The following is a 13,071-nucleotide window of genomic DNA, read 5'->3' on the forward strand; positions in this document are numbered from 1 at the left end:
GTCATTAGCTTATTCTATCAGTCCGCATGCATATAGGTTTTTGAGGAGTGCTAGTAATTTTTCCATTCCAGGTCCCAGTACTTTGTCAAAACTTTGCAGTAAACTTCCAACTAACCCAATCATTGAGCAGCAGAGTGAGCCGTTTCTCAATTACATACCACAAAAAGTTGGTGCTTTATCTGTGACTGATAAAACTGTCCTGTTGATGGATGAGATTTATTTAAAGTCACAACTTGACTATAAAGGTGACAGTGTTGTAGGTGGTGCTCTTAACACAGATGTGGTTTTGTGTACAACTAGTGCTTATGTTTTTATGATCCAGAGTATGGATTCAGTGTACAAAGATGTGGTGCATATTCTCCTAGTTCACACAATTCAATTAAACTAGAAACAGTAGGATTTCAGGTAATAGGAGTAGTAGCTGACAATAATGCTATTAATAAGAAAGCTATTTCATACTCTTCTTCTCCCCCCCCCCCCCTCCCTCCTAGTGTACAGATAAAATATGTTCATCCTGAGCAGACTTCTGCAGACCGCCCATTTTACTATTTTGTGGATACTGTACACATTTTAAAATGTAATCGGAACAACTGGGGGAACGAAAAGGACCAAATTATGTGCTTCCCTTCTTTTAGTGATAGCTTGAAGGGAGATCTTGCTTCTGTTACAGCACTGAAGGAACTACATTTACTAGAAAAAGGTGAACTGTTGCAGTAAGGCAGCATTTTAACACTTAAGTCACTATATCCAGATTCTTTTGAACGGCAAAAATGTGAAATTAGCATTGCGTAATTTTAATAACATGACAGTTGTTGCAATGCAAGAACTAGGTGTAAGGAAGAAATTGATTACTGGGAGAGTACTGCCACATTCGTAATAATTATAAGTCAGTGGTTTGATATTGAATGTTGAAACGCTGCTGAAGGGTAAAAGGCTAAGAAATGTTTACCAAGAACAGATTACCCTCAATTCAAAATATATTCCTGACTTTTTGAGAAACTTTCTCTCGTGGTTGTGTTCATGGGAAGATTGCAATGGAGGAAAGAAATTGACCAGAGAAACACACTTTGCTCTCAAACATACTACTGCAGCCTTTATTGATTTTAGTGAATACTGGGTGTGTGAGAAGAAGAGAACATATTTGCTCTTTGGTAAAATACAGACAGACTGGTTTTGGAAATACCGCCAACTTAATGGGGGAAGTTACCATGTATCGCTAAGGCAGGTATTTGAAACAGAAGGAAAATTTAGGGCCCAGAGTATGTTTTCTCTTGTATTAAAGTCCAAAGTGTTTGGTGATGTTGTTGTACGACCTAATAATGTTGATGCTGCTTGTTGTAGAATCCCAGACTTTCAAGATATCGACAACCCTGAGCTATTAAATGTAGTAGTTGATGATAGTGATGTTGATAAAATAGAGGAAAACACTTGGCCATTACTCCATTATATTGCTCACACCAAGTGCATCTAAAATAAATTGTCCATATTGTGAAGAGTTTGTAACATCCAAAGAAACAAGACAAGCAGATGATTTGATAATGGCAAATGATAGGGGAGGTTTAACATACCCTAGCAGTGATGTAGTCACATGTGTTTCCTATGTATACTTAACACTACAAAAAATTCTTAAAGAAAAGGAAAAATTTGTACCTGCAACAAGTAAATCAAAGAAATGTGCTTGTGAAAGAAGCAGCCATTAATGTGCCAAAAGACTTACTTCTTGGTTTCCATTGTTTAAAAGGTCACACTCTTGAATCTGTCATACATTGTATATTGACTTGCAGTGCAAATGTTTTACTAAACAACTTTGTAAAATGAATAAATGATGTGTGTGTGTGACAAAAGATGTAAGTATTTATAAAAGAATGAAAAAGTCTTGACATGTGACTCCTTGTCACAAAAAATCGTGAAATAAATGTTTTCTGGAAATTTACTTATTAAAGTGAAGCTTGTTAAGTATCACATGTTCCATTTTCATAAGTTATTACATGAAAAAACTTTTAATAAATGGTTTACATTATTTGCGGTGAATTTTTAAGGTCCTAGTGTATTTTTTTATGTATTCAAGGAAAATCATTATTCCTTAGGTATTCGAAATATTGAGTTGGTTACCTAATTGTAAGATCTCATCAGCAGTAAGGTGACGCTATAAGTGCTTAAAATCCTAAAAAGTAGGTAGTGGTGACTATATAAACTGGCTTTGAAGATACAGGATCCAATATTTATATAAATATTTTTCACTCAATCGTGTTACGACACAATTCATCATTTACGAACTAGGTGATACAGTATGCAGTACTCTCCTAGTTCTAGGTGTCATTGTTTTCGTTACTTCTATAATTAGTTAAATAGCGAATGTGCATTCCCTCGCACTACTTCAGTGCTAGTTTCTGAACTCAGTCCCAGAGCTGTGATGTCACAGCAGGCATTGTGAGTCTTTGTTTCTTGGTGGTGTTGACTGGAGAAGTACGATCAGGTTTGTTGAAACAGTCGCCGGCGGGCTCACACGCATGTGTGTTGCGAACAGAAAACATACTGTCGCCATGTTTTTTAAATTTTGCCTGTGTACTTTCTGTATGTCTTCATTAGCCTCATCACCCCCATATCTTCTCTGTTTTAACTTCTGCAACTTTTCTGCCATTTTAGCGTTTTTAACAAGTCTCCATTTTATTGCCTTTTTATATCGTTTATCTTCCCTTTTTTTTGTTGTTGTTGCTTAACGCATCTATCGACAGGGGGGATTGACATTCAGTAAGGGGAAAAAATTAACATCTCGAGGGTTACATCCCCTCACTTCCAAATCGGAGGATTATGCCACCCGGGCTACTCTCAAGGTGCCTTTGCCATCTGTCTGCAGGTTGCCGCCGCTGCCATACGGTGCTTCCCACCACCACCGCCGCAGCCCCCCTGTCCCCGTCACAGCCACCCTCCATATTTGTTCTGTTTTCCCATTTCAGTGACTCCTATTGCCAGTGGACAACGCATTCCATCATGGACACACCCACTAGCACCATTATTTACAGCTCTACTTGCCCTGCATCCACCATTACCTCGTGGAGTGCCTCCCACTAACTTAAATATGGTCCTAACCTTGGCCTCCTCCTTCCTGCATCACCTGCTACGAATTCCACCTAACCTACTCCAAATGCAAAGCCAAACCCCCTCTCACCAATCCTGAGCTCACTGCCCCCGTTCACCACACTGACCAGCCCATCCACCCCATCAATTTCCTCCACCTTCCCCCTACAGCTGAAGACATCTGGTTCCCGACCATTGTTCTGCAGAATATCCACCCATTGCAGCATCCCCACACCCTCCAGCTGATCTCCCTTGCTGCTGCTCTGTCTTCCATTTCAATAGCTATGCCACTTACTCTCACAACCTGGCCCACTTTATCTTCATATGCCTAAACACTTGTTTAAGCTCCTCTCTGCTCTTCCCCTCCCACTCTGCTGAGCTACTGACAGACAAAACAACTAAACTATCGTCAGAAGAACACATCTGATTTCTAACAACCACATACAGGCCCATTCTGAGTGCTGCGCAGATTGCCAAAACACTATGTGATAGATTGGAACGAAAAGCCGGGTTTTTCTTAGTACAAAAACACACAGAAATCACAGACAATTCTAGCTACTTAATCCATGGCAGCAAATGATAAATGTATGTACAGTGATGCTGGGAGTGGAATGACAAATCGACATGATTGGGCTGAACGCCCTTTATTTGACAAAATAATACTAATCTGGAATCTAGATTTCTAATTTTTATGATGGTTTTTATGCACTGAGGCGCCAAAGAAACTGGTATAGGCATTCAGATCCACAGATACCGTTCACCACATCAACCAGCTCTGTGCTGCATTGTGCAGCTACCTACTGCCAGGTACTCCATATCAATGACATCATGAGAGAGCAGAATGGGGCACTCCGCGGAACTCACGGACTTTGAACATGGTCAAGTGCTTGGGTATCACATGTGTCATACATCTGTATGCGAAATTTTCACACTCCTAAACATACCTAGGTGCACTGTTTCCGATGTGATAGTGAAGTGGAAACGTGAAGTAACATATACAACACAAAAGCGTACAGACCGACCTCGTCTGTTGACTCACAGAGACTGCCGTCAATTGGAGAGGATCATTATGTGTAGTAGGCAGACATCTATCCTGACTGTCACACAGTAATTCAAAACTGCATCAGGATCCATTCCAAGTACTATGAAAGTCAGGCAGCAGGTGAGAAAACTTAGATTTCATGGTTGAGCAGCTGTTCATAAGCCATACATCACGCAGGTAAATGCCAAACGACGCCCCGCTTAGTGTAAGGAGAGTAACATTGGACGATTGAACAGTGGAAAAACGTTGTGTGGAGTGACAAATCACGTACACAGTGTGGCAATCCGATGGACAGGGTGCGGGTATGGCGAATGTCCGGTAAACTTCATCTGCTAGCGTATGTAGTGCCAACAGTAAACTTCGGAGACGATGTTGTTATGGAGTGGTCGTGTTTTTCATGGAGGAGGCTTGCACCCCTTGCTGTTTTGTTTTGCACTATCACAGCACTACATTGATGTTTTAACCACCTTCTTGCTCCCACTGTTGAAGATCAATTCGGGGGTGGTGATTGCACCTTTCAACACGATCGAGCACCTATTCATAATGCACTGCCTGTGGGGGATTGGTTACACGACAATTACATCCCTCTAAAGGACTGGCCTGCACAGAGTCTTGACCTGAATCATATAGAACACCTTTGGGTGCGCCAGGCCTCACCGACCAACATCAATACCTCTCCTCAGTCCAGCACACCATGAAGAATGAGCTGTCATTCCCAAACAAACCTTCCAGCACCTGATTGAACGTATGGCTGCAATAGTGGAAGCTGTGATCAAGGCTAAAGGTGGGCTAACACTGTACTGAATTCCAGCATTACTTATGGAGGGCACCACGAACTTGTAAGTCATTTTCAGCCAGGTTTCTGGATACTTTTGATCACAAAGTGTATGTTTCGTAGGGGGAAACTGCTGTTAATTTTCAAGCTTTTACGTGAATATACTTTGCGCAGCCTTTTGCAAGTGAGAAGATATCGTGACGTACGATTGGGGAAGGCTGTAAATTAACCATCTATGTCCCTTTATTGAGTCCAGATGTGTGAGAACTGGTTGAACAGAGAGAGTGTCAAATACGCTGACAGAAGAAAAAATCGCACCAACAAATAATAATTACTGTGGAGTAATGAAATCTCTTTGCTAAACTTGCTTTGGTAACATATTTCAGTGATTAACACTGCAAGATCATAGGTTAATTTAAGTGCAAGATAAGCTGTCTCAAATCGAAGGGATAGTACACTATTAACCAGTGTAAGTACCAAAATGTTGACTGAAACCATGAGAACGTAGATGCATTGTGTTGTGCAGGTCTCAGGTGTCAGTTTGTGGGGTGGAGTGGAGTTCCGTAGTTCCATGTCTGTTTCACTTGGTCGGTCAATAATGGTATGGTTAATGCTGGTTGTGGATAGCATTGGATCTGTCATCCGATGAGGTCTCGTATGCGCTCGATCAGATACAGATCGGTGATGGAGCACGCTAAAGCTACATGTCGATTCTCTGAAGAGCGTATTGAGCTATAATAGCTGTATGCGGCCGAGTGTTATCTTGTTGGAAAACACCCACTGGAATGTTGTTCATGAATGGCACCACAACAGATCGAATCACAGGACTGATATACAAATTTGCGGCCGGAATGCGTGGGATAACCACGAGAGTGCTCCTGCTGTGATATGAAATCTCACTCCAGACAAAAGCTCCAAGTATAGGTGTATTATGCCTACCACACAGACAGGTTGGTTGCAGGTCTTCAACTGGCTGAGTCCTAAACAACACACGGCGATCACTGGCACTGACCAACACAAGAAGCTCTCATGAGTAAACACAGCAGACTGCACCCTGCCGTCCAATGAGCTCTCGCTTGACACTAATTAAGTCGCAAATGGCGGTGGTTTGGGTCAGTGGGGTGCACATTACAAGGCGCCTGGCTTGGAGCTGTTCTTGAGGCAACTGGTTTCTAACAGTTCGTTGTGTCACTATAGTGCCAACTGCTGCTTAGACTCCTGGGGCAGACGCAATACGCTGCGCCATAACCATACGCCAAACACGATGGTTGTGCCTCTTGAAAGTGCCACGTGCCTGTCTGGAGCTCATTTTTCTTGTGACTATATTTTCGCGACCACTGCTGACAGCAATAATGTACAGTGGGTACTTTCCAGCTAAGTCTTTTTGCAGTATCACAGACAGAACATCCAGCTTTGCGTCACCCTATCATACAGCCTCATTGAAACTCAGTGAGACATTGATAATGGCATCTTTGTCTCCTTAAAGGTATTGTTGTTGGCCGCTGCGGCCGAGTGGTTCCAGGCGCTTAAGTCCAGAACAACACTGCTGCTATGGTCGCAGGTTCGAATCCTGCCTCGGGAATGGATGTGTGTGATGTCCTTAGGTTAGTTAGATTTAAGTAGTTCTGAATCTAGGGGACTGATGGCCTCAGATGTTAAGTCCTATAGTGCTTACAGCCATTTGAACCATTTTTGAAAGGCATTCTTGACTAACATCAATTCAACACACCCAATAGCAGAGGTAACTGAGGCTACTAGCACCACCCTTATGCGTCTGTGACGCAATCTGAAAAGACATAATCTTTCAGACGTAGAAACACACCTGTCAGCTTTTGTTTATAATGCACAACTCCTTCTTGGTGTTGGTATTTTCTTTCCTGTATGTGTATTGGTGATCCTTCTACTTCACTGTATTATTTGCTTTCCGTATACAGAAACATACGAGCTAACATGCACCAAATGCAAACTCGTAGCTACTCCGAGTTTTCATTGCAAACTTTTGGAAATTCTTGCAGTAGGTTAGTTAATTCTGAACTAGCACAATAACTACGACCATAAGTGAAATCAACCATTATACTCTGCAAATGACTGTGAGATGCATGGCAGGGGGTACATCCCATTGTACCTGTTATTAGGGCTTTTTCCTGCTCGATTTGCGCATGGGGTGCGGGAAGCAAGATTGTTTATATGCATGCAGCAATTATTCTAATCTTATCCTCACTATGCCCCTATGAGCAATACGTAGCGAGCTGTATTATTTCCCTACAGTAATCATTTAAAGCCGGTCTCCCATCTCAACATCCTAGTTTAAACCTCACCATGTCGTGGCAGCATCGTATCTTGTTCAGTAACATCCATTCTCTAGCTACCAACAACCATCTCCTCATGCACATCCTTCTGACCCACTACGTGGATGCCTTCCCCTTCAATAAAACATTTCTCCAGCCCCCGCATATCATAAGCATTTCGCCCTACCTCATTCACTGCTCCGATAATCCCTTCCTGATTGGTCGTGGCAGAGTTGCCATCAGCCACCTACGCCAGGTCCCTGTTTGGCTCCAAAACCTCCTCTGTGACCCCACTGATCATCTTATCCTCAGCCTCTTTTTCCATGGTCTCACCATAACCTATGCCACCATCTATGTCCGTGCTACTGGACCCATTCCATTTAACATCCTTTCCCACATTGACTGCACCTTCTCCTCCTACATGATTGCCGCCAACCTAGACATACACAGTCGTACCACCGCCGAGCTAGGATGGTGGCTTCAGTTCCTCGCCTCACTTCAAGGTGATTTCCTTCCCGTCCCCCACCACACCTTCCCTGAATCCAATACCACTCCCAACATAGTCCTGGCCTCCTCCAACTTCCTTGGACGCATTACAGCGGACGTTCTCGACACTATTGGTGGCGTCCATCTCCCTGTCCTCCTTACCGTGACAGATGGATGAAACCTGCACCTCGGTCCATGCACTGACCCTCCCCAAAAGTTCGTCCATGACTACTCCCGTGCTAAATAGAATGCCTACCAGGCGACCCTAGATACCTGGTTTGATGACCACCCTCTGGCCTTCCAGCATCTTGATGATGTCACCCATGCCACCTGCTTTCTCCACCAATCCCCGTCTGAGGCTGTTGAAGCTCATTTCCCCACCACCTTCATTCACCTGCACTGCCCCACTTAACCCCCACAGGCCATCCTTCTCCTTCATGAATCCTGCCATCTCTACCACGAGTTTCTCCACACATGGGACTGGGACACACTCCATCGCCACTGGCAACTCTACGGTGGGATCCGAAATTTGCTCGCTGCCAAAAAACGCTCGGCTGGCACCAGCACCCACCTAAGTGATACTCTCCCTATCATCTCATCCAAGTACTGGTCAGCCTTCCATCGCCTTACTGGATCTAATCCCTCCCCGCAGTATCCCCTCCTCCATGATGATCAACCTTTTCCTGACAACCTCAGTAAGACCAATCATTTTGCTTCCTACCTGTCCAATATCCTTACAATTCCTGAAGATCCCATGTTTGATTACTCCCTCTTCCCAGATGTCTGTGATTGTACTAACACCTCTGGTCCCCCGCATACCCTTAGCTTCCAGTACTTGGACCACATCCCACACACACCTCTTAACATTCCCATCACCACGCAAGACACCATAGCCACACTTCACAATAAACGTTACACCATTCCTGGTCACAACTCTGTCACCTACCACTATTTCTGTGAGGCACCCATATCATTCCTCACCATTCTGGCTGTGCTCTATAATGTCATCCTCATGACCGGCTACTACTGTGTCCTGTGTAAAACCTCACAGATCTGATGTTCGTCAATCTACCAAACCACCCACTGGTGGCTCCTCCTACCATCCCCTAACTCTTCAGCAATGTCTTGGTCCATCTTCACCTGAAGAATTCACCAGCACTTCCACCTACACTGTCTCCTTCCCTCTATCCAATGTGGCTTCCAACCCTCCTACTCTGTTGATGACCTCCTCCTCCATCTCACCCACCTCCTCTCTGGCCAACTAAATTCCCATCGCTCCATGTCCCTTGATGTCAAACGTGCGTACAACCGTGTCTGGCATTTGCACCTCCTCTCCGGCCAAATAAATTCCCATTGCTCCACCATCTTCATGTCTCTTGACCTAAAACTTTCGTACTACCGTGTCTGGCATTTTGGTCTCCTTTTCAAGCTTCAAACCTTCGCCCTTCCCATCAGTTATGCCTGTCTGGTCGCGTCCTTCCTCTCCCATCACCCTCCTATGTTACCATCCACAATACTGACTCCTACATCTTCTACCCCTTCGCCAGTGTGACCCAGGGCTCCATCATCTCTCCTCTTCTTTACCTCCTCTATAAGGCGAACATGCCATCACCCCACCCCATCCAACTTCTCCAATTTGCTGATGACACTGCCTTCCTTGCCCTCGGCCTCACCCTCCAATGCTCCCAATGCCTTCTTCAATCCCACCTTGACCAATTCACCGCTTGATGCAACCAGTGGTTGCTCATGATCAATCCTTCCAAAACCCAGGCAATCATGGTAGGGAACACCACCCCTATCTTCCGTCTCCTAGATTTTTACCTAACCATATATTGCCACCCCATCAACTTCAACCCACACTCTCAAGTACCTTGGTGTCACCCTCAACTGCCGCCTTTCCTGGACCCCCATCTCTGGGCAGGCCAAGCTGAGGCCCGTACCTGCATCTTTCTCCTTAAACTCTTCTCCGCCCAAACATGGGGTTACGACCTCCACTCTCTTCTACACTTATCAATCCCTCATCTGCCCCATCCTCTGCTATGCCTATCCCACCTGGGTTTCCGCCCCTCCCACATACTGTAAGTCCATCCAAATCCTTGAATGCCATGTGCTCTGCCCTGCCTATTGCATCCGCCTCATATCACCCATGTGGATCCTTTATTACTTGATTCCCTTCCCACACCTTCTCCTTTTCCTCAAACAAATCTTTTACACCCCCTGCGGACTCCATCCTTCACACCCACTTGTCTCTCGCATCTGCGCCCATCCTGGCCCACTGCCATGCCTGTATTCGTGTGTCCCGCCTGCTCTCCATCTTCACACTCTCCATACTCTCGCCCAAGGTGGTTTCTGCCAACTCCCCCTCCCTGTGATGTCTTTATTCCACCATCTAGCCCTCCTACCAGCTCTAACCCCCTCTCCCTCTCCCCCTTTCTTCCTCCTGGTCTCCCTCTCTTCTCGCAACCTTCCTTTCACCCCCATCTCCCCTCTCCCTTGTCTCCCTCTTCTTCCACTTCTCCTCCCTGGGCTTCCAACACCTACCCTCTCCCCTCACCCCACCCTTCTTTCTCGCACTGGCTCGTTCCCCTTCTCCTTCCCTCATGCCTTTTCCGTACACTCAGTGGCAGCCCCCCTTCTTCAGCGTGTTGGTGACCTTTTCGCTGATGATCCTCACCACAGTGGTTCAGTGCACCACTGTATCTTCAACAGTGTTTTTCGGTGTCCTTCTACGTTTGTGTCTCCAACTGGATGTCTACATTTCTTTTAACTGTTGATCTCATTTGTGTATACCAAGCCTACAGTCGAACGACTTCATTTCTATCGTGTTACGTATTGTCACGATGTTTTTCCATACATATATTTTCTATTGTTTTCTATCGTATCTAATGTTGTACCATTTGGCTGAAGAACCGCATATGTAGGTCGCTGCAGGCCCACCTCGTGTGAGGAATGAAATAAGAATAAAGGAACAAAAAAGGAAAAAAGTTATTGAGGGGTAATGAAAGTTCTGGATATGACCTCATCCTCTTCCCACACCTCCTCCTTCTCCTCCAACATTTACACATCCTTTACACTGTCCACAGGCTTGTTCCTTCTCACCCCCTGGTTTCCTCCTTCCTCTCCACCCCTCGCCCATTGCCGCGACTTTATCGCTATATCCCTCCCTCTCTTAACCACCACATCCTCCATCTCCTTCATCAGGGCAATTTCTAGCACATCCCCCTCCCAGATTTTGAACTTTGCTGTGACATCTACGCTTCCTTCCAGCTGTAACCCCCATGTCCTCCCCTCACTCCCTTCTCTGCTCTCTTTTCCCCTCCCTCCCTTCTTCCCTTCTTCTTCCCTCCTTCCTCATATGTATGCCCCTGGCAGATGTTCTCTGTCGTCGTCATCAGTGTAGTGCATCAGTGTTGTGTTTGCTGCTGTTCTCCTGTAGGTCAAGAGCTGTGATTTTGATTGTGTGCTGGACTTGTATATAGTGTTATTGTCAGTGATTGTTATGTGCTACGCTGTCCGTCGACACATTTATGATTTTTCAGTCGCCCCCCTTTCGTCTGTTCTCTTCCATGATGTTCCCCCTTATTATATGTATGTACGCCATATTGTCTCCTTTATGTTATTTTAAATGTCTTCTGTTGTATGATTAATGTCTTTCGGCTGAAGAGCAGCGCAAACGCTGCTGCCAGCCCGCCCCATTGGGGCATTGAAATACAATAAAGAAAAAAAATAGTTTTGGATGGCTCAGTGTAATTTTGTCGTCTGGGCCTACTGGTGCAGAGAAGAACTTGGTACGCATGAATAAATAGAAACTGGAGAATCGCCATAGGTAGAAACGCAGTTGACGAATTCACGGGTTGCATCCTTCAGCACTGTAATAAGGCTATTATGAGGTCCATTACATTAAATATTACACTTTAATTAATTACAAGTAGCAACTAACAGGTGCTGGCAGCTATGTGTACCACCCGCTGCTTCTGCCCAGGTGACTTGTCTCAGTCCAACCGAAATACTATGTTATCGCCTGTAAAATGTGCAAGCTGATTGTTTCTTCGCTGTCTCTCAAGTCGTTACGCGTTTTTCAAAGGAATGATAAGTAAATGTAAAGCAAACTGAAAGCAGGCAGTGAAAAGTCCATTGTCCCTTTGTCAAAACCGTTCCATAGCCCTAAATTTTCCGTCATGTTGTTGATAAAGATTCGGTTAAGTGTTTTAGGGTTGATGATAGGGAAACGAAAACAGTGGGATGTACAGGTATACTAGTTAAAAGCTGACGTCGGGAATTCTTTTAAGTGCGGTACTTGGAGACACACACAAATAGCTTACCTGTATATCGTAGTATTGAAAAAACTATCCATAAGTTACGTAGTCGACACGTGTTCCATCCATGTTCTATATATGAGCGTGTAATACACATCAAAATTCTCGTCGGAACCTTGTCCATTATTTAATATACAGTTTATCAATTTTCTTTGCACTTTTACTTCTTGTGATGGAAAATGTGTTGTGTATATTTAAAAATGGCACGAACATTAACGTAAGGTTAACTATAGGTCCATATGTTACCACCACATTTATTAGGTATTTGTAAACTCAACCGAATTATCATCTTTTACCCTAATGTATACCTTACGACACGTTACTGATCAGTGTGTCGTCACAACCAAGATTTCAAGGGGGTAGGGAGAGGGGAGGGTGTCTGATATCTGTCTTCCCAACCGTTGTACAGCGCTAAGTAGCTTCTTCCACGCACTTGACAGTGGTTTGAAAAATAAGCACATCTGTATCTACGTGAATACTCTGCAGTTCACATTTAAGAGCATGGCGGAGGATTGATCGAACCACTTTCAGACTATTTGTCTACCGTTCCATTCTCGAAAAGCTTGAGGGAAAAACGAACACTTAAATCTATGTGTACGAGCACTGATTTATCTTATTTTACTAAGAAGATAATTTCCTGCTAACAAAATAATTTCCGGTTCAGAGGAGAACGGTGGCGTTTGGATTTCAGTGAAAACCACTCGGCGAAAAGGAAGACACTTGGTTTTAATAACTGTGAGCCCATCTCGCATATCATACCAATGACACTTTGTCCCTCATTTAGCGATAATAGAAAAGGAACTTTTTCGATGTCCTCTGTCAAGCCTATCTCGTAAGGATCCGAAATAGCACAGCAATATAAGCAGAAGAGAACCAACAAGCGTAATGTAGTCGATACACATTGCAAAACCATGGAAAGTGTATCACATCGTTTCCTAGTTTTAGGACCCAGGAATCTGGCTAAAACCTCTGAGTTGGAATTCTGAATGACTGTAAAAAGTTTAGTGGACAATAATCATGAGATTTCTGAAGATCGTATCCTTGCAGAAATTTCCCACATGAGAAGATTTCTGCAAGCTGGCAAAG

Source organism: Schistocerca cancellata, chromosome 11 (assembly GCF_023864275.1).
Source record: "Schistocerca cancellata isolate TAMUIC-IGC-003103 chromosome 11, iqSchCanc2.1, whole genome shotgun sequence".
NCBI lineage: Eukaryota > Metazoa > Arthropoda > Insecta > Orthoptera > Acrididae > Schistocerca > Schistocerca cancellata.